The 27389-nt window shown below is 48.2% G+C and overlaps 1 protein-coding gene across 2 annotated transcripts in view; it reads right to left on the reverse strand.

Moving 5' to 3' along the window:
- The window catches only part of thumpd1 (THUMP domain containing 1), a 37774-nt gene that overhangs the window by 9145 nt on the left and 1240 nt on the right, over positions 1 to 27389 (reverse strand). Inside the window, exon 1 of one of the 2 annotated variants that reach the window (XM_038820348.1) lies at positions 71 to 288. The exons of the other annotated variant lie outside the window; for it this stretch is intronic. The gene's annotated coding sequence lies outside the window, so the exon portion shown is untranslated. Of the gene's footprint in view, positions 1 to 70; positions 289 to 27389 lie in introns of those variants that run through there. 2 annotated transcript variants of the gene reach the window in all.

A 27389-nucleotide genomic window follows, 5' to 3' on the forward strand; every position in this document is an offset into this window, starting at 1 on the left:
CGTGTGCGCGGTTTTAAACTGGATCGTTCAATAGAATTGTACGCTATAAACAACCTCCACCTGCACTCACCGCCGCTTCAGCTCAAAACACTGACTCGAAAGGACTCCTCCTTTTAGCATCATTATACTGCGACTCAAGAAAATATACAGCCTGCCGCTGGGTCCTAGCGCTAAAGGAGATCTTGCTTGTGTTTTTTACTCCTGGGTTACAATTTTGCAACTTGGTCAGGCTGGCATTTTCTAATGAGCTGTCCAGAATTCAAAAAACTGAAATCAATACACCAAAAGACTGTCTTCACAAAGTCCATTTTTTCACCTGTCTCAGGAAGGTGCGTGCATTCGTTCTAGATGTTTGTTGTCCCCCCCCCCCCAAAACTGGATGGTGGTAATAAGAAAAAGGTTGTGACAAAGCAACCGCCTACAAGGCGGGGTTTGATAGCATGTGTAAAGTGATTGGAAATGTGGGACGTGATACAAGTAAAACGTTTATAAGTGTCATTTTTGTTGTGTTCTGTGGACTGGCTGATATGAATGATGCACTACAGAATATCTAGTTTAAATAATTTACAGTGAAACAACTATGTGGTAAAGGTAACTTGAAGAAACAAATAACAAATTACTAACACTATTATAGAGCTACTGCAAAATATGTCTTATCCACCTACAGGACTTACTCCCAACTCAGGGAGACACAGAGCCACATGGTACACTTACACTGCCACCTGCTGGTCAGAGGTCATGTATGTATTATATACAAAATTGCTTTATGCATATCATTACAATTTTGGGTGAGTTTAAGTGAGATCCACACCGGTATACAACCACACTTAAGTGATTTTTTGGGGGGCTTTGGGGAGTTTCTTCCTGAACCAGCCCACACTTAGAAACTTTTTCAGCAATGGGGAGCTGAACTCGCCGTTGAGACTGGCTCCTCGGAGATAGGGCAGACATTTTGATAGGGTGCACCGATCTTTAAGTGAGCTTAAGAATCCTCCACACACATCCACCTACGGACATTGTCACCACCCCCCCCCCCCCCCCCCCCTCCACCGGCACACATGAGCATTACCTCACCCCCTCCCTCCCCAAGCGATGACATCCACTATGGGGTTGCTGAGGCCCCCACTCCCTTTCATGCCTACCCACCCTCCCCTTTCAGCCCCACCCCTCTCAGGACACCCAATCTTCACCCCCACCTTTATGAGGCCCCTTCATACCTGTCCTTGACCTGGCAGTAGCAGGATGGCAGTGCCAAGGTGCCAGACTGGCACTGCCAAGGTGCCTGGGTGGCAGAGTGAGCCAGGGTGCCACCCACCCTATCCTCGGTCATTCAGGGGTCTCCAATAACCTAGGAGAACCCAGATGCCATTACACCTGGTTCACACTTGTGTAGACCAGGAGCAAAAATGGCAGTTCAACTTTCCTGGATGTAGGGTTTTCAGGCAAATAGAGAGGGGGTTAAAAATGATGGGGGGTGTAGTAATATTGGTTGAAAAATCAATTACAGCTGTGAGGAATATGTTGAATAAATCAGCAAATGAAGTCGTATGCGTTGAGCTCTGAAATAAGAAGGGGACAGCCACATGTACAATAGACCCCCAAAATAGACCCCCAAATATAGTGAGCAAATATGTAGGTAAATTTCAGTGTGCAAAAGCAAGAGGTCAATAATAGCTGGGGTCTTCAACTACCTTAATCTCAATTGAGATATGAACTGCTCCGAAAGCTAGTGATTTGAAACAAACCTGTTGGACTTTAACCTGGTGTTGTAAGACTTCTTACTATGCTCACCCCAGTCCAACGCTGGCTTCTCCACATCATAATAGTTAGATTTAGCATAACTATGGGAAAGGATAAAGATAGAATAGGAATAAAAGTTCTAAATTGGAAAAAGACGAATTTTGCAAAGCTGAGAGGCGATCAGACAAAAGTGGACAGATCTCAATTGATTGATTGATATTTATTGTCACATGTACCAAAGTACAGTGAAAAGTATTTCTGCAGCCTATGTACGTACGTAGATAAAAGAATAATTGACAGAGTACATTGACAAATGGCGCATCAACAGGTTACTGCTGCATGAAGGGAAATAATTGGCAGACCAGTGGGAGGCATTCAAAAGGAAGATTTTATGGATATGTCCCCACAAAGAAAAAAAGTGGTCCTGCCAAATCTAGAGCCCCCTCGTTATCTTGAAGCATACAATACTGTTGAAAGCCTAGATGAGTATGGAAAGTACAGGCATGCCCTTGTCATCCTCCTCATCCCCTGCATCCTCCTCGTCGAATGAGGCCTGGCGTTCCTCTCCTCCTCCAGCACTTCACCCCTCTGCTGCACGATGTTGTGGAAGCATTAGGCCACCACGATGCGGGCAACCCCCTCAGCGTCATACTAGAGGGGCCCCTCTGGAGCAATCCAGGCACCTGAACCATATGTTCAGGAGGCCAAGGCACCATTCGATCACACCAATCGCTACATGGGCGTCATTGCAGTGGTTAACCCCTGTTGCCCAGGAGCCAGCCCCCCAACCGGGGAGGGGAGGGTTTTTTCCGTCTCGAACATGTCTGGAATCGTTGAGTGTGCCAGGATGAAGGCATCATGCACACTGCCCATGTCTGCATGCATACAGACATGTATGATGCGCAGCTGATTGCCATATAACAGCTGCACCTTCCTCGAGTGTAATCCCTTTCAATTTGTGTACAGCGGCCTGTCACCTGCAGGTGCTCATAGGGTGACATGCATCCCGTCGATCACCCCCATGGATCCGGGACATCCCATCGATGACGGCAAACCCCACTGCTCGGGCATCCTGGTGGGCTCAGTGCACATTGAAGTGGATGTATTGAGCCACCTGGGCATATAGGGCCTCCATGACAGCACAGATGCACTTGTGCACCATGGCATAAAAGCTCAGGCCAACACCACCTTGACGGCCACCGGGAGCAGGTGTCTTCCCCCATACTGCTTCGGTGCCATGATCTGGCAGATATCTCACTGTCTCCCTGCTCAGCCGGAGTCTTCGATGGCATGCCCGGTCCGGCAGGTCCTCGAATGACAGGCGGTGCTGGTACACACGAGTCCTCATGTGGCGCCTCTTTGGCACCTCCTCCTCGGCCTGTTGGTCAGCCGACTTTTATTCCTGGGCAGCTGCCTCCTGTCCCTCTGCGGCACGCTCCGCTGCTGCAGCTTCCTCCTCCTCTAACAGCTCTAGCCCGTACTGCTGCAGGGCATCCCTCAGAGCTGCAGCGACTAGCAGGATTGCTGGGTGAATTCCAATATCCATTGTCTGCAGGGAGTGAAAGGTCGACATGTTAGCATGGTATGTACTTACGTGCCCAACCAGGTCCAACGGGCTACATGGTGGCCCTGGTTGGCACTCCGGGCTCTGCCCCCACATGTCCCTCCGCACCCCTGGTCCCGTCATTTCCCGGCACCGTTAGGGCCCCTGGCCCTCCCTGCTGCCAGGGTAACCGTCAGCTGGCACTGCCCTTGCCAGCGGTGCACTGCACCATCCCTGCCGAGTGCCTCTGTAGGGGCTACAGTGGGCATTGCCCTGGTTGGGCTGCCTGATGTCCCACCGGTGGGGGGTATGGCGAAAGGTGGGGTGCGGGCACCCATACGGCCTGTGCCACTCTGCAGAACTACGGGCCAAGATGGGTGGTCAGTGGAATGCCCAGCTAGATGGCTGCCTTGGAGGCCGCAGCAAGGGCGCTCCATAAGTGGACACTGTCCCAGTCCCTTTGGGTGGGGGGGGGGGGGGGGGGGGGGGGGGATCAACCCGACCACAAGGCCCGTTACCATGTCACCCCCGCTACCTCCCGGCCCTGACAGGGCTGCCCCCACCCCAGCCAGACAGCTCGCAGTCGCTCCTCTCTGTGTCCTACCCCCTTCTCACTCTCCCTCATCAGCATCGATGCCAGTTTCACGATTTTTAAAAGCAGAAATGAACTGCGCCGTCGGGAACTCGGCTCATCGGAGGCAGAGAATCGCGAAGGCGCCGGAGAATATCGGGTCAGGCCCACTAATGACATGCAAACGGTGTTTACCATACATGTGTTCCAGACTGTATTGACGCTGCTGTCGACGTGATGGAGAATTGCGGTTTGCCGTCACATCAACGCCCGCCACGGTTTTGACATTGGAACCGAAACTCCACCCAGTATTATTTCATGATTTCAGCATTAGCCAACAGGGAATCCCACCACATGTTTATTCCATATGACAATAGATATCAGGGCAGTTTCTTAAAAAGTTGTCTAAATTTATAAAATTATTTTTTTTGAGCAGATTGCAGCAAAATCTGAATTAAAGCCAGTTATACTAACTCCAGAAGGACTACAGTCAAATCGAGGGAATATTAAATCAATGCCATCAGAGTCTTACATCTCGGTTTAAAGTCACCATAGTCCTAGAGGACTGCTCTCCCCTTTGAGATAGCTGACTGGTGGTGATTTAACCTCAGGGTTACCATACCTCAGGCAAGGGACAAAGTTGAGAAGGCGGGCCTTCATGGTAACATCATTAAACCCTGTGCTGTTGCCGTCGCTCTGCATCAAGACTGTTGGCTGACTCTGATGGCAGCAGAAGCTGATTGCCAATTGTGTGAGAAGCTATACACTTTAAATCAACTCTCAAGCACCCTCAAGTGCTTAGCACTGCTGCTTCACAATCTCTGGGACCTGGGTTCAATTCCAGCCTTGGGTGACGGTCAGTGCGGAGTTTACACGTTCTCCCCGTATCTGCGTTGGGTTTCTTCCTGGTGCTTCAGTTTCCTCCCACAGTCCGAAGATGTGCAGGTTAGGTGGATTGGCTATGCTACTTTGCCCCTTATTGTCCAAGGATGTGCAGGTTAGGTGGATTGGCCATGATCAATGCATGGGGTTATGGGGATAGTGTGGGGGATGTGGACCTTGGTAGAGTACTCTTTCGGAGGGTTGGTGCAGACTCAATGGGCCGAATGGCCTGCTTCATTCTATGTTCTATAGACTTTTTTAAAGTGGAAAAGCTCACGAGTCTACGCACTGAATTGGAGACTGGCATCCACCATTTGGGTTGAAATATGGAACAAAAACAATGATCAAAGTACTGACAGATGGCATCTCCAGCTGTAAAAGTAAATAAGGCATTCAAAGCTTTTTGACCTTCAGCAAAGTAGCTACCAAAATATTAAGACATGATTACCTGCTTACCCTGCATCGCTCCCCATGCTCCTGCCTCTAATCAGTCAGTTTTAATCTTGGTAAACTATGGAGATCCACAACATCAGGATGTGTATTAATCAGTATACTGATTGAGCTTTTCCTGGTCCTCACACCATCTCTTGTATTTTAAGTTTTTCCCAGTTACACGCATATTTGCCAAGAAGAAAGATAATGCTGAAGTCAGCATTAATGGGATGATTACTGTTTCAAAATGGTGTTGTCCCATTTATGCAGGCACTCTGCCTGTTGCTACTTTTAAAGACGCCCATCACCTTTCTTTCAGAACGCACAATTAGTTGCTGATATTTATCATTTTTATTGATATTAATTAGCCTATTTTCAGCCTGCCTAATTAGCACTAAAGCCCTTATGAGTATTTCTGAGCCTATGTAGTACCAAAACTAAATTACTGTTCAGTTATTTTGATTATTTAATGGGCAAATACTCCACACCATGAAGCATCATAACTATTGATTCATACAGGCCATGAACTGGCCCTATTTTTGATTCCTTTAGGTTTGGAAAGGGTACTGAGTGATAGGATTTCTGAGCATCTGGAAAGAGACTGCTTGATTAGGGATAGTCAGCACGGATTTGTGAGGGGAGGTCTTGCCTTACAAGTCTTATTGAATTCTTTGAGGAGGTGACCAAGCATGTGGATGAAGGTAAAGCAGTGGATGTAGTGTACATGGATTTTAGTAAGGCATTTGATAAGGTTCCCCATGGTAGGCTTATGCAGAATGTAAGGAGGCATGGGATGGTCGGAAATTTGGCCAGTTGGATAATGAACTGGCTAACCAATAGAAGTCAGAGAGTGGTGGTGGATGGCAAATATTCAGCCTGGAGCCCAGTTACCAGTGGCGTACCGGCACCGCAGGGATCAGTTCTGGGTCCTCTGCTGTTTGTGATTTTCATAATGACTTGGATGAGGGAGTTGAAGGGTGGGTCAGTAAATATGCAGATGATACGAAGATTGGTGGAGTTGTGGATAGTGAGGAGGGCTGTTGTCGGCTGCAAAGAGACATAGATAGGATGCAGAGCTGGGCTGAGAAGTGGCAGATGGAGTTTAACCCTGACAAGTGTGAGGTTGTCCATTTTGGAAGGACAAATATGAATGCAGAATAAAAGGTTAACGGTAGGGTTCTTGGCAATGTGGAGGAGCAGAGAGATCTTGAGGTCTATGTTCATAGATCTTTGAAAGTTGCCACTCAAGTGGATAGAGCTGTGAAGAAGGCCTATGGTGTGCTAGCGTTCATTAGCAGAGGGACTGAATTTAAGAGCCATGAGGTGATGATGCAGCTGTACAAAACCTTGGTAAGGCCACATTTGGAGTACTGTGTGCAGTTCTGGTCACCTAATTTTAGGAAGGATGTGGAAGCTTTGGAAAAGGTGCAAAGGAGATTTACCAGGATGTTGCCTGGAATGGAGAGTAGGTCTTACGAGGAAAGGTTGAGGGTGCTAGGCCTTTTCTCATTAGAACGGAGAAGGATGAGGGGCGACTTGATAGAGGTTTATAAGATGATCAGGGGAATAGATAGAGTGGACAGTCAAAGACTTTTTCCCCGGGTGGAACAAACCATTACAAGGGGACATAAATTTAAGGTGAATGGTGGAAGATATAGGGGGATGTCAGAGGTAGGTTCTTTACCCAGAGAGTAGTGGGGGCATGGAATGCACTGCCTGTGGAAGTAGTTGAGTCGGAAACATTAGGGACCTTCAAGTGGCTATTGGATAGGTACATGGATTATGGTAGAATAATGGAGTGTAGATTAATTTGTTCTTAAGGGCAGCACGGTAGCATTGTGGATGGCACGGTTGCTTCGCAGCTCCAGGGTCCCAGGTTCGATTCCGGCTTGGGTCACTGTCTGTGCGGAGTCTGCACACCCTCCCAGTGTGTGCGTGGGTTTCCTCCGGGTGCTCCGGTTTCCTCCCGCGGTCCATGGATGTGCAGGTTGGGTGGATTGGCCATGATAAATTGCCCTTTGTGTCCAAAATTGCCCTTAGTGTTGGGTGGGGTTGCTGGGTTGTGGGGATAGGGTGGTGGTGTTGACCTGGGGTAGGGTGCTCTTTCCAGGTGCAGACTCGATGGGCCGAGTGGCCTCCTTCTGCACTGTAAATTCTATGATAATCTATGATTAATCTAGGACAAAGGTTCGGCACAACATCGTGGGCCGAAGGGCCTGTTCTGTGCTGTATTTTTCTATGTTCTATGATCTCAGCCAAAGCACTATTTGTACTGGAACAACCCTCTTGAAAGGAGATAATCTTTCAGGACTCCTGATTGCTATCCAGTGATTTCTTCTGCAAGTCTGCAATGTATGCATTCTGATGAGAAGGAGTGTTTAGCCGTAATAAAAATAATGCTAGAAATACTCAGCAAGACTGACAGCATTTATGGAGAGCGAAACAGAGTTAACATTTCAGATTGGTGGTACTTTGTCAGAACTGGGAGTGCTTAGAAATGTAACTGTTTGTAAGTAAGGCAGTATAATAACTCCTCAGATAACTCATAAACATAGGTGGATTTATTTACATATATTATATATAAATATATACACACAAGTTAAAATTTACATAGCAACTCACTCCCAGTGTAGTCCCTATTGGGAGGATAGGTCTGACCAGGCCCTGACTTTATTATTGTCACAAGTAGGTTTACATTAACACCGCAATGAAGTTACTGTGAAAATCCCCTAGTCGCCACACTCCTGCGCGTGTTCAGGTACACTGAGGGAGAATTCAGAATGTCCAACTTACCTAACAGCACGACTTGTGGGAGTTGTGGTAGGAAACCGGAGCACCTGGGGGAAACACAGAAAGGCACGGGGAAAACGTGCAGACTCTGAACAGTGACCCAAGCCAGGAATCGAACCTGGGGCCCTGGCGCTGTGAAGCAACAGGGCTAACCACTGTTCTACGGTGCAAGCCCCAGGTGGTGGGTCTCCTCCTCCTACCTGGGGAGCTCAAATTCAATGAGCCCCATTGGGAGATTGGTTATTATTTTCTTATGATTCTCATGCGGGTTATAACAGGCAGGGAAAGCAAGAGGGGAGGACAAAAAATGAGAAAGTCTGAGGTAAGGTGGAAGGCAGGAGAGATTAAATGATGAAAGGGACAAGGGGATAAAAATAGAGTACAGGTAAGAAACCAATTCTGTGGGGGCAAGAACAGGTTGAATTGATGGGTCGACCATAACAGTCTTGTTTGTCGATCTTCGGGAGAAAACAGAAATGGACTGTGCAGGATTGAGGAACTATGCGGCTGCAAGTCATGGAGATAAGATCTCCAGAGTTGAAATCAGTTACAGTCTTGGAAACAATGGTTTGATGCTAGGTGATGGGGGCCATGGTCCAGCAGGAGGTAGGAGTCAGAAAGTCAGTGTTCACCAAGCAACAATAGAATCCCCCTTGTCAGCAGATTTGATGACAATGTTAGAGATGGACCTGAGAGAACACAGTGATGAAACTTCAGAGAGAAATAGGTTAGAGTGAATGAAGAGAGCAGAGAAATTAAGATGGCCAATATCAAGCCGGCTACTCAGTCATAATTCACCAAAATAGTTGATGTGAGAGGTTTTGTAAGATGCTGGGCAAACGTGTGTTTTATGTCTTCAAGGTGAGGAGAACAAGGCTGAATCAGGATAGACATTGAACAAGTGGGTAAATAAACAGCTACATTTTCTGCCATCGCTGTGCATGTAGGGCGAAATTCTCCGCCCCCCACGACGGGTGGGAGAATAGCGGGAGGGCCTTCCCGACTTTTTTGACGCCCTCCCGCTATTCTCCCCCCCCCCCCCGCCGAAATCCCGACACGAATCGCTGCCGCCGTTTTTTTTACGGCCGGCAGCGATTCTCAGCTGTTAGAAGGGCCGAAGTCCCAGCCCTTTACGACCTTTTTACGAACGGCAAACACACCTGGTCCTGCCGTTCGTAAAACGTTGTGACAAACTCGCAAAAAATAACCATGGCACCGATTGGCACGGCAGTACCACGGCCGTGCCAAGGGTGCCATGGGCCCGCGATCGGTGGGCACCAATCGCGGGCAGCGGGCCCGATGCCCGCGCACTATTTGTCCTTCCGCCGCCCCGCAGTATCAATACGCGGGGCGGCTGAGGGGCAACCCGGTCCGCGCATGTGCGGGTTTCGCGCAAAAACGCGATGACGTCACCCGCGCATGCGCGGGTGGAGTCTTCCCACCTGCGCATGCGCGGCTGACGTCATATGACGCGTCAGCCGGCGCTAACTCCGGCAAGCGGGCTTAACGATTTTCGTTAAGCCCGACTTGTCGGAGCCTCCGACGTCGGGCTGCTAGCCCCGACGGGGGACCAGAATCGGTCCCCCGTCGGGAAGGGGCGCGCTGCCGTAAAACCCGCCCGGGTTTTACGGCAGTTTTACGATTTCTCCCGTTTTGGGAGAATCTCGCCCGTAGTGTTTCGCTCCATGATAGCATTGCAAGCAATGGAGTAGATAGTGGTCAGGAGTGGATATGCTTATCAAAACAATTATTAAAGACAGTGATTAAAAAGCCAAAACTTCTCCTCAATGCCTTCCATTTAGCACCAGGGCACTGACTACAATGTCACACTAACTTGGGATCACCAGAGAGCTGTGTGGGCGGCACGGTGGCACAGTGGTTAGCACTGCGGCATCACAGTGCCAAGGACCAGGGTTAAATTCCGGCCTTGGGTGACTGTCTATATGGAGTTTGCATATTCTCCCTGTATCTGCGTGGGTTTCCTCTGGGAGCTCCGGTTTCCTCCCACAGGTCAGGTTAGGTGGATTGGACATGCTAAATTGCCTTAGTGTCTAAAGGTTAGGTGGGGTTGTGGGGATTGGGGCTAGGTAGGGTGCTCTTTAAGAGAGTCTGTACAGACTCGATGGGCCAAATAGCCTCCTTACTACACTGTATAAGCTCTGAATCCTCCTGTTAAGCCTCACAGTATAAACAGATCAATTTTTTCACAACACCAACTGAACACATACATGCTTTTTGGAAATGAAAGTTCAGTACTGTATTGTCGTTTACTGATATAAATAGCCCGTAGAAATATCCAGCATTGACAGAACAGGGGGAAAAAATACAATTCTTAAACTTGTGTCTATTAATCTTCTGTCCCAGAAGAGTAGTGTCAAAATTAATGAACCATTTAACAAATTGCTTGAACATTATAAGTGCCCTGTGTGTGAAATTAAAGAGGAAAGTTGACATTTTAAAGGTTGCAGTGGTTGATATCACAGTCAGATTTCTGCTAGCATTGTGTCTCCTGCAAATTACATCAGTGGTTTTCTGCACACGCGGACAAGTGGGAGATATTGGTGGCCATTTTGTATTGGCAGGAGACAGAGAGTATATAAATATGTGTTTTTATACTTGGCCTCCAGGTTATAACTTCCGGCAGCTGATTTACCAGTTGCTTTTTGGAACATCTGTTCATGGGACATGAGCATCACTGGCAAGGCTTGCATCTATTGCCCATCTCCAATTGTGCTTGAGAAGATCATGGTGTCTTCTTACACTGCTGCAATCCATGTGGTGTATGTACACCCACAGTACAATTAGGAAGTTCCAGGACTTTGACCCAATGACAGTGAAAGGACAATTGGTACAGTTCCAAGTGACAAAGGTGTGTGACGTATAAAGCAGAAGTTACAAATGGTAGTGTTTCCATGACTGTTGGCAGCCAAGGTTACAGGTTTGGAAAGTGCCATTGATGGAGCCTTGGTGATTTGCTACAGTGAATCTTGTAGATAGTATACACTGCAGCCACAATGCACTGGTGGTGGAGGAATAAACATGATGGATGTTGTGCCAATCAAGAGGGTTGCTTTAACCTGGACATTGTTGAGTTTTATAATGTTGGAGAAGCACTCATTGAGGCAATTAAAGTCTATTCCATCGGGTTAACATGTTATGTGCCTTGTAAATGGTAGACCATCTTTGGGGACTGAGTAGGTGTGTTACGTGTCATTGAATTCTTAGTTTCTGATCTGCTGTTCCAGAAGCATATTTACTTGGTGGGTCAGGTTAGGTTTCTTGTCAATGGTGACCCAGGATTTGAAGGTGAGGATTCAGTGATGGTAATATTGTTGAATGTCAAAGAGAGGTGGTGAGGGCAGCACGGTGGCACAGTGGATAGCACTGCTGCCTCACAGCGCCGAGGTCCCAGGTTCGATCCCGGCTCGGGGTGACTGTCTGTGTGGAATTTGCACATTCTCCCCGTGTTGCGTGGGTTTCGCCCCCACAACCCAAAGATATGCAGGTTAGGTGGATTGACCATGCTAAATTAACCCTTAATTGGAAAAAATGAATTGGGTACTCTAAATTTTTTTTAAAAGAGAGGTGGTTAGATTCTCTCTTGTTGGATTTGGTCAATGCCTTGTGCGGTATGAATGTTACTTGCCCTTTATCAGCTTAAGTCTTAATATTGTTCAGGTCTTGCTGCGTATGGATATTGGGTAACTTCATTATCTGAGGAGTTGCAAATGCAATTAAACACTGAAATCATTGGCAGACAAGCCCACTTCTGATCTTATGATGGAGGACAGACAATTGATAAAGCAACAGAAAATGGTTGGGCCAAGGGCTACCCCAAGTAACTCTTGCCGGAATCTCCAGGGGCTGAAATGATAGACGTCCAATAACCGTGACCATCTTCCTTTGCGCTAGGTATGACTCCAATCATTGGAAAATTTTCCTCTTGATTCTTATTGACTTCAATTTTACTAAGGCTCCTTGATATCACACTCAAATAGTATTGGATAAAAAGTTTATGAAGCAATCTTCCGGCAGGATTAATTATGAAGTGTATCTGCTGTAAAAGAATGGTAAATGAAAATGTTCCTCATACTTACCTTGATCGATGCAAATTCAATAGACAAATTCAATAAATTCAATTGACTTAAAAAGTCAAACAAATTCCACCAATTTTCCAACAATCAAGTTGTATGGCAAGGGTAGTAAATCGTCAGAAAAATAGTGACTTTAGAGAAGGATACTGAAAGCATATTTGAAGAGATACATTGTTATCAGACATTTGAAGCCAGAGACGGAATTCACATGGTGAAATTATTCTGGAAGGGGCCTGGGAGAGGCATACTGATTGTGAAATCAAACTCTGATTGCAGAAAGGAAGGGGGGAAGTGTAAGTAGTAACCTGGACTGTGAGCGATGGAAGATAAAGGCTGGATGTATAGCATAGAATATTTTTCAAATATCAGTTAGGGCATGGAAGAATTTGAAAACATGGTCAAGGCTCACAAGTTGACTAAGAGGCAGAGGGATGTGCTGACAAAGGAGTATTGGGTATGCAGGAGCAGGCATTTAGAGTTCTGAATTCACCAGAACTTGTGATAAAACAATACTAGAGAAATGGATCCTTCAAGAGATGAAGGTGTGCTTGATGTTTTCAGCAGTGGCAATGTTGAAGTAGATAGAGGTGCAAAAAAAGTTTTCTGAAAAAGGGCAAATAAATAGATACAGGGAAGAAAATTCACCTCAGAAGCAGAAACTGCCATGGTTACACACCAAAAATCACAACAAAGTGTAGTCATGGGGTTGATGTGTCAGTGCAAGAAATAAATTATACTGAGTGCAGCCAAGATGGCTGGTATCCAGCTTGCTGATGTTGAGCTGTAAAAAGATTCAACATGCAGAGCGCAATGTCTATAAATGTTGTTAACAATTTCCTGATCCACCTACAAGGTTCAGACCTAACCAACATTTTAATAGATAGGCAATGTGACTGGTTTTGGAAAGTTATTCACACAGATAGAAATTAGGCAGCATCATAAATCAAGGTTGTAAAAGGACATATATGGTGATAAATAATCTCACAGGGAATATTCTGGATTTCTTCAATTTAACATAAATATGCCAAAAAGGAAGTAATTGAGGAGAAATAAAGAAACAGTCATTATCAAAGTGCATGTCTGCAAATGTTTTTAGAAGAAATCATAAATATATCATAAATCTTGAAAGTTCAATTAGGCTACCTTTAAGTCTACCCTTTTGCAATATAAAGTTGGCTATCTCTGAAGATTTTCAAATAGATATCAATCATTGTTGTTCTATTTTCCTTAAAATCTAAGTGCAACCTTGATCTGTAATTTGTAGTGCTAAGAACATGTTGAAATTTAACAGTTAAGTTTAAGGCTAAAACAACAGGACATCTATCTTGTGCACATACATACCACGTAAGACAAAAGAATGTGCGCCGCAGGATTGTCAATCTACCAGCTTCATTATCAATATAATAACTACTAACAGAAAATGACGAAAAAACTCAGCCGGTCTGGCAGCATCTGTGGAGAGAGAAACAGAGTTAACGTTTTGAGTCCGTATGACTTCTTCCAGTTTCATTAAATAGCGTAGCTGTGATGAGTTGCTAGTACATGGGATGTATTGGGTGGGATTTTCCAGGCCCGCTGAAGGCGATCCTATGACAAGGCGGGCAAGCCATGTAAAACGCTGAATAGTTTCAGGGTGTTCAACAGTGCTGTTAGGTTAGAACCATGTTTAAATCAGAAGAATATCTATTTGTTCCTCCAATGCATCGCAAATGACAAACACATTTACTGACACAAGTAACAAATTTTAACTGGTGAAGGTTTTGGGGGGAGGGGTGTGTGATTTTAAAGGAGAAAGTAGAGGCCAGAGCATAATAAGATAAACAAGATGTAAATGATGATGCAGGAAGGCAATGCAATCAACCTTTTGCTGTGAAAGCTATATAATTATTTGATAATAAATGCAAATTAGGAAGCTGCAGTCAGTGAACACCATGCTGACCCAGGAAAAGAAATAATGAGGGGGAATGGATAAATAAATGCGATTCAACAGAGAACAGAATAATTTGCTTAGGCTACAAATGTATCTTGGGCGGAATTCTCCCAAAAATTGACTAGGGTGGGATTCTCCGTCCGTTTACGGCACAGGGATTCTCCGCTGCAGTGAATGGGGGATTTGGCTGAGCACCAAATTATCCGTCCTGGCTAGCAGCAGTAGAGAGGCGGACTCGCAAGGGAGGATCCTGGCATAAGGGTCACTTCGGGCAGCTGTACCATCACAATTTCCATCACAATTCTCGAACATTGTCATTTTTTGGGGCCAGGGTGAAACTCACCAGAAAACGATGTGTTTGACCCGAAGGCATCAGCAAGCCCAGCCTCACAGAGATCGGGACACCTTCTGATCTGAAAGTGAGAGTCTAGGGCCCCCTCTGTCTCCAACATCGCAAGCATCTGGCCTTCAGTCCCGTCCCCCGTCCCCCCCCCCCTCTCACTGGCACCAGCCCCCTTTCCCCCTCCTCCAAGGCTAGCTGACATTATGGCTCACCAAAAGGGTCCCCCTCCAAGCCCCACCCCGTCTACTTGGGATCCCCCCCCCCCCCCCCCGTTGACACTACCTGCAACACCCCCCCCACCCCCAGGTGAACGACAACCCCGCTACGCGGACGCCAAATGCACTCCCCTTCAATCACCCTGCCTTCATGTCCATACCAAGTGGTATTGACGTGCCATGTCCCTGACCACGCCAGGGCGCCAATGTCCTCCAAGCCTCCTGGAATGGTCATCACATCCGGCTTCTGATAGTGGAGACAAGTTTTGATTCCTCAGCTGCATCGGTGCAGGTGGAGAACAATCCCGGGAGCCGGGAGAATCTGGCATTAAACTGACAATGTTGATTTGAATCTGCTAATCTGGTTCATGCTCAGTGAGGGCGTGAACCAAATTATGTTAGGTGTGATGCCCTATCAATTACGACGAGACGCAGAGATGTGTAGCCTCCCACAGCTGCTGCCGAAATGGCTGCAGCTCGGAGAGCTCACACATTTATATTCCGCTTACTGGGCGGAGCCAGCAGGCAGGGATCTACCCCCATACCCGTAATACACCTCATATGCGATATATACAGCAGTGGTGACTACCACATTCACCCCCTCTTGAAAAAAAAGAGTCCAGTGGGGGTGGTGGAAGACAATTTACACGCAGGCATTTAACATTTTAGGAAAAGTTTACAAATTCAGACGATCGGGCGCCTTGATCCTTCGTTGTGAGCGCCGCATTCCTGGTGGCGATGCAGGCGTCGGTTCGGTAGTCAGTGACTCCGGGAGCGTGTCGACCTCATCTTCATTTCCGGGTGGGACCAAGGGGAGGACGGATCGTCCTGGAGCGGGGGCTGTGGTGAGGTGCGCTGGGGGGAGGGAGGGTGGCGCCGGAGCAGGTGGGGGGGGGGGGGAGGGGGGGGATCCAGCTGCCGCCAGGTCCCTGAGGGAGACTGGGTCTTGGCGGCCGTCGGGGTACGCCACGTAGGCGTACTGCGGGTTCGCGTGAAGTAGCTGTACCCTCTCAGCCAACGGGTCCGCCTTGTGGAGCCGCACGTGCTTGCGGAGAACGGGTCCTGTAGCTGCCAGCCACGTTGGGAGCGAAACCCCGGAGGTGCACTTCCTGGGGAAGGCAAAGAGACGTTCATGAGGGGTTTAGTTAGTCGCACTGCAAAGCAACGACCGAATGGAGTGAAGGGCGTTGGGGAGGGCCGCCTGCCAGCGGGAGGCCGGGTGATTTTTGGACCAGAGGGCCAGCTGGACGGCCTTCCAGACCGTCCCATTCTCCCGCTCCACCTGCCCGCTTCCCCGGGGGTTGTAGCTGGTCGTCCTGCTCGAGGCAATGCCCCTGCTGAGCAGGTACTGGCGCAGCCCGTCGCTCATAAATGAGGATCCCCGGTCGCTGTGGACATAGGCGGGGAAACCGAACAGAGCGAAGATGGTGTTGAGGGCTTTGAAGACGGTGGCGGACGTCATATCGGGGCATGGGACGACGAAGGGGAACCTGGAAAATTCGTCGACCATGTTAAGAATGTACATGTTTCGGTCGATGGAGTGGAGGGGCCCTTTGAAATCCATGCTGAGGCGTTCAAAGGGACGGGAGGCCTTCACCAGGTGTGCTCAGTCTGGCCGGTAAAAGAGCGGTTTACACTCCGTGCAGAGCTGGCAGTCTCTGGTGATAGCCCTGACTTCATCGATGGAATAGGGCTGATTGCGGGCCCTTACGAAGTGAAAAAAACGGGTGACCCCTGGGTGACAGAGATCATCGTGCAGGGTCCGGAGTCGGTCCACTTGTGCGCTGACACACGTACCTCGGGATGGGGCATCGGGGGGCTCGTTGAGCTTACCGGGATGATACAAAATCTCGTAATTGTAGGTGGAGAGCTTGATCCTCCACCTCAAGATCTTATAATTTTTGATCTTGCCCCGCTGTGTGTTGTTGAACATGAAGGCAACCGACCATTGGTCAGTGAGGAGAGTGAATCTCCTGCCGGCCAGGAAATGCCTCCAATGCCGCACAGCTTCTACTATGGCTTGGGCCTCCTTCTCGACGGAGGAGTGCCGAATTTCGGAGGCATGGAGGGTGCATGAAAAGAATGCCACGGGCCTGCCTGTCTGGTTGAGGGTGGCGGCCAGAGCAACATCTGATGCATCGCTCTCGACTTGAAAGGGGAGTGTCTCGTCTACCACGTGTGTCACGGCCTTGGCGATGTCAGCCTTGATATGGTTGAAAGCCTGGTGAGCCTCGGCCGTCAGTGGGAAGACGGTGGAGTGAATGAGTGGGCGGGCATTGTCCGCATAGTTAGGGGCCCACTGGGCATAGTACGAGAGGAACCCCAGGCATCGTTTGAGGGCCTTGGGGCAGTGGGGAAGAGGAGAGTTCCATGAGGGAGCGCATGCGATCGGGGTTGGGCCCTAGAACTCCATTTTGAACCACATAGCCGAGGATGGCTAATCGATTAGCCCTGAACACGCACTTCTCCTTGTTGTAGGTTAGGTTGAGGAGTTTGGCGGTGTGGAGGAATTTGGAATGGTTAGCATCGTGGTCCTGCTGGTCGTGGCCGCAGATGGTGACGTTATCCAGGTACGGAAAGGTGGCCCGCAGTCCGTACCGGTGAACCATTTGGTCCATCTCCCATTGGAAGACCGAGACCCCGTTAGTGACGCCGAATGGAACCCTAAGGAAGTGGTAAAGGCGGCCGTCCGCTTCAAACGCGGTGTACGGGCGGTCCGCCTTGCGAATGGGGAGCTGGTGGTAGGCAGATTTCAGGTCCACTGACGAGAAGACCCGGTTCTGTGCAATCTGATTGACCATATCAGATATGCGTGGGAGGGGGTACGCACCGAGCTGCGTGTACCGATTGATGGTGTGACTGTAGTCAACGACCATCCTGTTTTTCTCCCCAGTTTTCACAACTACCACTTGAGCTCTCCAGGGGCTGTTGCTGGCCTCGATAATACCATCCTGTAGCAGCCGCTGGACCTCAGACCTGATGAAGGTCCTGTCCTGGGCGCTGTACCGTCTGCTCCTGGTGGCGATGGATTTGCAATCCGGGGTGAGGTTCGCAACAGAGAAGGCGGGTCGACCTTAAGGGTCGTGAGACTGCAGACAGTAAGGGATGGTAGGGGTCCGCCAAATTTCAGGGTTAGGCTCTGGATGTTGCACTGGAAGTCCAGGCCGAGTAGCAAGGCAGCGCAGAGGTTGGGGAGGACATAGAGCCGGAAGCCGCTGAGCTCTACGCCCTGGATGGTGAGGGTGGCGGTGCAGTACCCCCAGATCGCCACGGAGTGGGATCCGGAGGCCCGGGAGATTTTCTGGTTAATGGGGTGGACCGTGAGGGAGCAGCGCCTTACCGTATCGGGGTGGATGATGCTCTCAGTGCTCCCGGAGTCCAGAATGCATGATGTCTCGTGCCTATCGACCTTCACTGTCGTCGACGTGGTCGCGCAGTCGGGACTGGTCGATCGTGAAGGAGGCGAGACGTAGCTGGTCGGCGGCGGTTACAGGCGATGAGCGGCCCGATGAGGTGCCCGACGAGCAGGGGTCCTGAGGCGGGGAAGATGGCGGCGCCCACGGGGCGCACGTGGCGGGCGGTGTGAAAGATGGCGGCGCCCATGGGCCGCACATGTCCTGAGGCAGGCAAGATGGCGGAGCCCACAGGCTGCACGTGTTGTAGGAGACGAGCAAGATGGCGGCGCCCATGGGCCGCACGTGGTCTGAGGCGAGGAAGATGGCGGCACCCACGGGTCGCACGTGGGGGGTGCAGGGACAATAGCGGCGATCAAGCGGGCCTGGCACACAGCAGCAAAATGTCCTTTCTTCCCGCAGGCCTTGCCTCCGCGCCGGGCAGCGATGCCGGGGGTGTTTTGTCTGTCCGCAGAAGTAGTACTTGGGTCCCCCGGGGTTGGTTGGCTGCCGTGCGGCACAGGCCTGGGGTTGGCTGGGGACGGTCGCTGGCGGGGCCCATGATGCTCCAGGAGGGGTGGGCCGTGCGGTTGGGGGCATACGCCTGTACATTGCGGAAGGCGACTGTGAGTCGCCGCGAGGTCGAGGGTAGCCCCTTCTAAGAGGCGCTGGCGGATGTAAGTTGACCCTATACCCGTAACAAACGCATCTCTAATTAGAAGGTCAGAACTGGCAATCGCAGTCCCTCGCCAGGGTGTGAAGGGCACGCCAGAAATCTTCCACAGACCCACCTGGGAGTGGATGCCACGTGGGCAGGAGGTGCCTGGCGTAGATTTTGTTGGTCTGCTGAGCGTAGTTCTCCTTCAGTAGCACCATGGCCTCAGCATAGGTAGGCGTGTCCCGGTTGAGGGGAAAGATATCGGAGCTCAGCTGCGTGTACAGGATCTGGAGCTTCTGTGCCTTTGAGGGTGGTTCTGTCGCAGATCCGATGTATGCTTCGAAGCAAGCTAGCCAATGTGCGAAGGCCGACGCGGCGTTGTCTGCTTGAGGGTGCAGCTGCAGGCGATCAGGCTTGATGCCGAGATCCATCGTTGTAAAATCGCAGCGTAATAAATCGATGCACTATCAATTACGTCGAGACGAGAGTAGAGTGTAATCGAGGCTTTATTACGCAGAGATGTGTAGCCTCCCGTAGCTGCTGCCGAAATGGCTGCAGCTCGGAGAGCTCACACATTTATACTCCGCCTACTGGGCGGAGCTGGCAGGCAGGGATCTACCCCCATACCTGTAGAACAGGAGCCTTACCGTAATACACCTCATATGCGATATATACAATATAACAGTGGTGACTTCCACAAGGTGCAGCGACTGGAAGCATTGTATTTTGTTCGGCGTCCAGTGTGAACCCTGTTTAGAGCCTCTCCCCTTATTCTCCAGAAATAGTGTGATATGTGCCAGGCGCAAGGCGGGCAGCGAATCACCCCCCTTAATTTTGGTAATGTTCATGTGTTTTGTGTAAATTCTAAAGAATTACACACATCTTTCATTCATGGAATACCTTTAATATGCAAACAATGGAATATTCTAGGGAGGCTTGATCAAAAATGTGAGTTTTAAGGCAGGCTTAAATAATCAGGGTGGCAAGCCATGAAGTTTGGTGAGAGGATTCCACAGCACATGGCCCAAAAGTTGCTTACGTAGTGGATACCATCTGAGGCTATTGTTCGGTTGCGGGGTATGGCTATGTACTACCATCAACTTATAATGGCCGCGTGCAGTCTGAATCCTGACCGTTTCGACAGGTGTTAAGAGGGCCAAGTGTGTTTCGATCATAGTGCATTTTGCTTCTCAATTGACACTGCATGAAGGTATCATTCACATTTGTTTCAAGCTTGATGTGCCTGGAAAAGTCGTTATGCTGATGAGGACAGGCCCTGTCATGGTAGGTTTCTCAGACTGAGGAGTGCAGCATAGTAATCTGTGCGATCTCAGGCACATTTCTCTAGATGCTTAGCTGAACGTACCACCCGTCACACCAGGGATTTGGACTGTGGGTAAACGGAGCTGCCCATGATATGCTCAAAGTTCCATGTGCGTGTAAAGTTTTGAAATTCAGTGGAGACTAATTGGCGAGCATTGTCTGTCATGAGTCTCTGAGGGATGCCATACGTGTGACAGAATATCTCTTGAGCTTGATGATGTCTTTCTTACTCATCATGTTTGGCAGGTAATCGAGTTCAAACCACCTGGAATACAATTTTTTTTTTTAAATTCGTTTACAGGATATGGGAGTCGCTGCCTTGGCCAGCATTTATTGCCCAGCACTAGTTGCCCTTCAGGTGGTGGTGGTGAGTTGCCTTCTTGAACCACTGCAGTCCTTGAGGTGTAGGTACACCCACTGTGCTGTTAAGGAGGGAGTTCCAGGATGTCCAGCGACAGCAGTGAAGGACCAGCGATATATTTCCATTCAAGGTGGTGAGTGACTTGGAGGGGAACCTCCAGGTGGTGGAACTCCCAGGTATCTGCTGCTTTTGTCCTGGATAGTAGTGGTCATGGATTTGGAACTTGCTGTCTAAGGAACCTTGGTGAGTTAGTGCAACGCATCTTGTAAATGGTAGACACGTTGTGGAATGTTTCTGGAAGGGGTAGCAATCAAGCGGGCTGCTTTGTACTGCATGGTTTGATTTGATTTGATTTATTGTCACATGTACGGAAGTTACAGCGAAAAGTATTTTTCTGATGTTAAGCTTCTTGAGTGTTGTTGGAGCTGCATTCATCCAGGCAAGTGGAGAGTATTCCATTACACTCCTGACTTGTGCCTTGTAGAGGGTGGACAGGTTTTGGAGGGGTCAGGGGATGAGTTACTCGCCGTAGTATTCCTAGCTTTAACCTGCCCTGGTAGCTACATGTATTAATATGGCTAGTCTAGTTCAGTTTCTGATCAATGGTGATCCCCAGAGAGCAACACAGTGGCGCAGTGGTGAGCACTGGGACTACGGCACTGAGGACCCGGGTTTGTATCCCGGCCCTAGGTCACTGTCCGTGTGGAATTTGCACATTCTCCACGTGTCTGCATGGGTTTCCCCCCCCCACAACCCAAAAGATGTGGTTAGGTGGATTGGCAATGCTAAATTGCCCCTTAATTAGGAAGAAGAAATAATTGGGAACTCTAAATTTATAATTTTTTTAAAAATGGTAACCCCCAGGATGTTGATTGTGGGAGATTCAACGATGGTAATACCATTGAGTGTCATGGGAAAGTGGTTAGATCCTCTCTTGTAGGTGATGGTCATTGCCATGTGTGGTGCGAATGTAACTTGCCACTTGTCAGCCCAAGCCTGGATATTGTCCAGATCATGCTGCATTTGGACTTGGACTGCTTCATTAATTGAGGAGTCTTGAATGGTACTGAACATTGTACAGTCATCCGCAAACATCCACACTTTTCACCTTATGATGGAAGGGAGATCATTGATGAAACAATGACTAAATGTTGCAATGTCTAAATGACCAAGACTAAATGTTGTTTACTATTCCATTCGAAAATATCAGCTGCTGTGAATAGCCATGGGAGGTTCAAGAGCTCATGAAGGTGCAGTGGTTCTTTGGTTTAATGCAGCTTGAGTACATGCAAGGTGTACAACTTTAGACTTCCCTTTCCATGTCAGGGCCAGTAAAGTTATTCCTTGGTTCTGTATTTGGTTGCTTCCAACCCAGGGTGCCCCTGGTGAATTTGTTGTAGTACCTCTGAAGAGAAGTAGGGATGATGAATCGCTGGCTATGCAGTATCAGTCCATCCTGTATGATTAGTTCATCTCTGATGGTGAAGAACGTACAGGGCCCATGGGGAAGCTCCCTTGAGAACTCTGGCCAGCACCTCATAATGATGTTATGCAGTTTTCTGTACGGCGTCTTTGAGTTCATGGATTCCACGAGACGACAGCACCTCTATCGTCATGATGTCTGTGTCATACTCATGATCTACCTGGTCTGTATTGGGTAGGAAGGCTCTGGAGAGTGCACCAGCTGTCTACAGCTCCTTACCATGTTTGTGGATGATGCTGAGATTATAACGTTGCAGTTTTAGCATCATGTTGCAGTCATGCAACGCAGTGTACAGAGGCTTTTTTAAAAGAGTTATGAGTGTCTAATGATCCATTTCAACAGTTTCAGGATGACCATATATGAAGTCATGAAATTTCTGACAGACGATGACTAGAGCGACGAGTTACTTTTCGATCTGTGCATAGCCAGTCACAGAGTCAGTTAGGGCCCTTGATGCAAAGGCTATTGGTCTGCCATTCTTAATTCAGACTGTACCAAGTCCGTGCTGGGAGGTTTCTTGTTGATACACGCATGGGTGCTCGAACATCAAGGTATTGTAGCACCAGTGGGGCTGTGAGTGCTTACTTGAGTCTGTTGAAGACAGCTGTGTGGTGCTCGTGCCATTTGGCATCCAGATGGAGGAGTTGGCAAGGTGGTCCAGTGACCTTACTATATCAAGGAATGAACCTGGGAAGATAATTTGTCATACCAAGTGCTGTAAAGTGCCAATGTCTTGTCTGGATGTAGCTTTACATGATCAGTTCTGAGTAAACGACCCACACAATGAACCTGGTTGAACCTGAATCGGCAATTTATAGGGTTAAGCTTTGGCTGTACAGTCCTGATTCTGTCGAGGACAAGACAAAGATGTGCATCATGTTCTTACATAGTACGACTCCAAACCAGAATGTCATCGACGATGATTTCGTAGAGCTGGCCTGCAAAGAGTTACTCCATGCACTACTGAAAGACCTTGCTGTAAGTATAGATCCCACTGGGCATACAAATAAAACGATATCTGCCAACCAGAGACCTGATTGTGATACGTTTAGAGGATTCTTCACCTAGTGGGATCTGCCAGAACCTGCAATTTGCATCCAGCTTACTGAAAACCATAGCAGTTGGCATATCTGCTATCACCTGTTACACTGTCTTCATAGGATGATGAGGTCTGAGCAACACCTTGTTCAAGTGCTCCGAGTCAATGCATATGCTGACCATGCCATCTTTCTTTACTGCAGCTACAATTGCTGAAACCCATTGTGGCCTCATCTTTAGAGTTAACACACCTAGTGTTGTCATCCAATGCAGTTCATTGACTACTTTCTGCCTCATGCCTAATGGTACTCTCCTGGATTTGTTCATTGTCACGTGCACCAAAGTACAGTGCTCAGAACACTAACCGTTGGTGCTACTTGGTTATCTAGTTTTATGTGGTTTTCTACTGGTAACATACCAATGGCATCACAGTTGAAGATGTCTTTGTACTCTAATATTTCTGGGGCCTAGTGTTGCAAAGCATTAACTCTTAACCAAGTTGGATGAGCCCCAGTGTAATGCTGTCCCAAAGACTTAGCAGTGGGCTTACGTTCTGGCCAACTATATAAAACTGCCCTATGTACAGTGGAGAGTGGCCACACCTTCAGTGCAAATGGTTTGTCTGGCATAAGCCACAAAGTCCATCTGGTACTGGGGTCCAGTGCTTCATTTGAGCCAAACAGTTAGGAAGGCAAATGGTAAGGTTGGCCTTCATTGTAAGAGGATTTGAATACAGGAGGCCTTGGTGAGACCACACCTAGAGTACCATGTGCAGTTTTGGTCTCCTTATCTAAAAATGGATATACTTGCCATAGATTCACCAGACAGATTCCTGGGGTAGCAGGATCATCGTATGAGGGGAGATTGGTTGACCAGGCCTGTATTCACTGGATTTTGAAGAATGAGAGATCTCATTAAAACGTATAAAATTCTCACAGACTGGATGCAGGTATGTTATTCCCTCTGGCTGGAGGATCTAGAACAAGGGGTCTCCTCATCTCAGTCCTAAATGGCCTACCCCGTATCCCAACTGTCTACAATGTTCTCACTGAAGACAAGCGGCTCGATGCGGCAAAGCCCTTGTGCCATACTACCAACTCCTGACACCATGTAAAAGTTCTGGGTTCTCAAACACTGACAATAAGGACGGTAACAAACAATACTTTATTCACTAGCTGGGTAGCCACTCCATGCTTGTGCTCTGTCCACGCTCTGGGAAAAGTCCCGCACTCCCATCATATGACCCTTTTGTAGCTGTGACATCACATGACCATTCGGTCTACATTGAGGTCAAGAGTTGAAATCGGGGGTGGGGGGTCTTATTATGCTGAAGGAGTTCCAAGTAGAGAGGGCCGAAGTCATGAAGGTATTTAAATACAAGGATGGGGATTTTAAATTGGAAGCGTTGGATGAACCAGGGCCCATGTAAAAACAGGATGATGGGCAGGCAAGACTTAATGCAGAATATGTATAAGTAGCAGAGTTTTAATCAAAGCCTTTTATTCATGTTGTCAACTTAGTGAATCACTTCAGCAAATAAGATACGTCATCCAAAATAAAGCATACAAACGGCATCCAAAACAAAGCATAATATTCCAACTGCAGCCCAATGAATGATTTGTGTGGAGAGATACACAATCGATACAACTAACTGTTCACATATATCTCTGAGGCATTCTACATACTTTAGCCATGTTTATTTTGGCAGAACAGACCAAATAGAAGTGGCAGCACAGTAGTATATAGTCAGGAGGGAGTTGCCCTGGGAGTCTCAACATCGACTCTGAATCCTATGAAGTCTCATGGCTCCAGGTCAAACATGGCAAGGAACCCTCCAGCTGATTACCATGTACCGTCCCCCCTCAGCTGATGGATCAGTACTCATCCATGTTGATTACCATTCAGAGGAAGCACTGAGGGTGGCAAGGGTGCAGAATGTGGTGGGGGACTTCAATGTCCATGACCAAGAGTGGCTCAGTAGTACCACCACAGACCTAGCAGGCCGGACCCTAACGGAAATAGATGCTCGACTGGCACTGCGGCAGGTGGTGAGGGAACCAACAAGACGGAAAAACATACTTGGCCTCATCATCATCAAACTGCCTGCCGCAGATGAATTTGTCCATGACAGTATCGATAGGTGTGACCACTGCATGATCCTTGTGGAGACAAAGTTCCGTCTTCACAATGTCGATACCCTTCATCGTGTTGTGTGGCACCACCACCACCATGCTAAATGGGATAGTCTTTGAACAGATCCAGCAACTCAAGGCGGGGCATCGATGAGGCGCAGTAGATGAGCAGCAGCAGAATTGTACTAACCACAATCAGTAACCTCATGGCCTGGCAAATCCCCCACTCTACCAGAACCACCAAGTCTGGGGATCAGCCCTGGTTAATGAAGAATGCAGGACGGCATTGATATATTGATTGATTGATATTTACTGTCACATGTACGGAACTACAGTGAAAAGTATTTTTCTGCGGCCAAGGGAACGTACGCAGTAAGTACATAGTAGACAAAAGAATAATTGACAGAGTAAAAGCAAATTACTGCAGATGGCGGAATCTGAAACAAAAGAGAAAATGCTGGAAAATCTCAGCAAGTCTGGCAGCATCTGCAGGGAGAGAAAAGAGTTAAAGTTTTGAGTCCGATGACTCTTTGTCAAAGCTAACAGACAGAGGAAGTGGGAAATATTTATACTGTGGAGTGAGAATGATAGATGAGTCACAGCCACAGAAACCTAGGGAAACAGGGTGCTAATGGCCACAGAAACCAAGGGGAAAGAGTGCTAATGGCAGTCCCCAGAGAGAAAAAAAGATGTGAAAGGTCAAACAGCAGGGAAATTATCAGAGGATGAACTGTAGATGTGGGGGTGGGGAAGGGGGAAGCAAAGAGAAAGATGAAGAAAAGGTGGATAAGATTGGGGGGGGGGGGGGAATTAAATCTATATTAAGAAAGAAAGAAATGGTAAAAGACAGTTAAAATGAAATGGGTCCAGGTGGGGTAGAAGTTGTTGAATTCGATGTTCAGGTCAGAAGGCTGTAACGTGCCTAACCGGAAGATGAGATGTTGTTCCTCCAGTTTGCGTTGCGCTTCACTGGAACATTGCAGCAGGCCAAGAACAGACATGTGGGCATGTGAGCAGGGTATTTTGTTAAAATGGCAAGCAACAGGAAGGTCAGGGAATTGACAAGTGTAATTTGACAAATGGTACATCAACAAATAGTGATTGGTTACAGTGCGGAACAAGGGCCAATCAAGCAATACATGAGCAAGAGTAGCATAGGGCTGTCCTTACAGGGAACAGATCACTTCTTGGGAGAGTCATTAAGGAGTCTGGTAGCTTGGGAGAAGAAACTGTTCCTATGTCTAGATGTGCGGGGACATGTCAGGAGCAACATCAATCATATCTAAAAATGAGGTGGCAAACTGGTGAAGCTACAACACAGGACTGTGTTGCCACAACACAACACGTGCCAAACAGCATAAACAACAAGTAACTAGGTAGAGCTATGTCATTCCAGAACCAACGGAGTCCTGCCGCATCAACCGTGAATGGTGGTGGACAATTAAACAACTGACTGGGGGAGGTAAACATCTCTATCCTCAATGATGGAGGAGCCCAGGACATCTGTGCAAAAGACTGTAATCTCTGCCCCCTCCATCATCTTGTCTCCGATTCTTTGCAATGTGTTGGTCTTAACCATAATAAGAAAAATAAAATACTGCAGATGCTGGAAATCTGAAGTAAAAACAGAAAATGCTGGAAAGGCTCAGCGGGTCAGGCAGTAGAGAGTAAAATTGAGTTAAAGATTTGAATTTATATGACTCTTCTTGGTTAACACTGTTGCCTCAGCACCAGGAATCCGGGTTCAATTTCAGCCTTGGGTGACTGCCTGTGTGGAGTTTGCACGTTCTCCCTAGGTTTCCTCCGGGTGCTCTGGTTTCCTCCCACAGTCCAAAAATGTGCAGGCTAGGTGGATTGGCAATGCTAAATTGCCCCTTAGCATCCAAAGATGTTTAGGTTAGGTGGGGTTACGGGGACAGGGAGGAGGGAGTGCGCCCAAATAGGGTGCTCTTTCAGAGGGTCATATCGGACTTGATGGGCTGAATGAAAATGAAATGAAATGAAAATCACTTGTCACGAGTAGGCTTCAATTAAGTTACTGTGAAAAGCTCCTAGTCACCACATTCCGGCACCTGTCCGGGGAGGCTGATACGGGAATCGAACCGTGCTGCTGGCCTGCTTTAAAAGCCAGCGATTTAGCTCAGTGAGCTAAACCAGCCTCCTTCTGCACTGTAGAAATTCTATGCTTTGCTCTGGAGAACCATCCTTTGTTTCTTTACTTGTCTCATTACTTCTTTCTTTGACTCTGCCCCAACTACTCTTGTCATTTAATGCCATCAAAGGGGCTGGTTTAGCACACTGGGCTAAATCGCTGGCTTTTAAAGCAGACTAAGGCAGGCCAGCAGCACAGTTCAATTCCCGTGCCAGCCTCCCCGAACAGGTGCCAGAATGTGGCGACTAGGGGCTTTTCACAGTAACTTCATTGAAGCCTACTCGTGACAATAAGCGATTTTCATTTCATC

The sequence above is a fragment of the Scyliorhinus canicula genome, chromosome 15, assembly GCF_902713615.1.
Source record: "Scyliorhinus canicula chromosome 15, sScyCan1.1, whole genome shotgun sequence".
In the NCBI taxonomy this organism is placed as follows: Eukaryota; Metazoa; Chordata; class Chondrichthyes; order Carcharhiniformes; family Scyliorhinidae; genus Scyliorhinus; species Scyliorhinus canicula.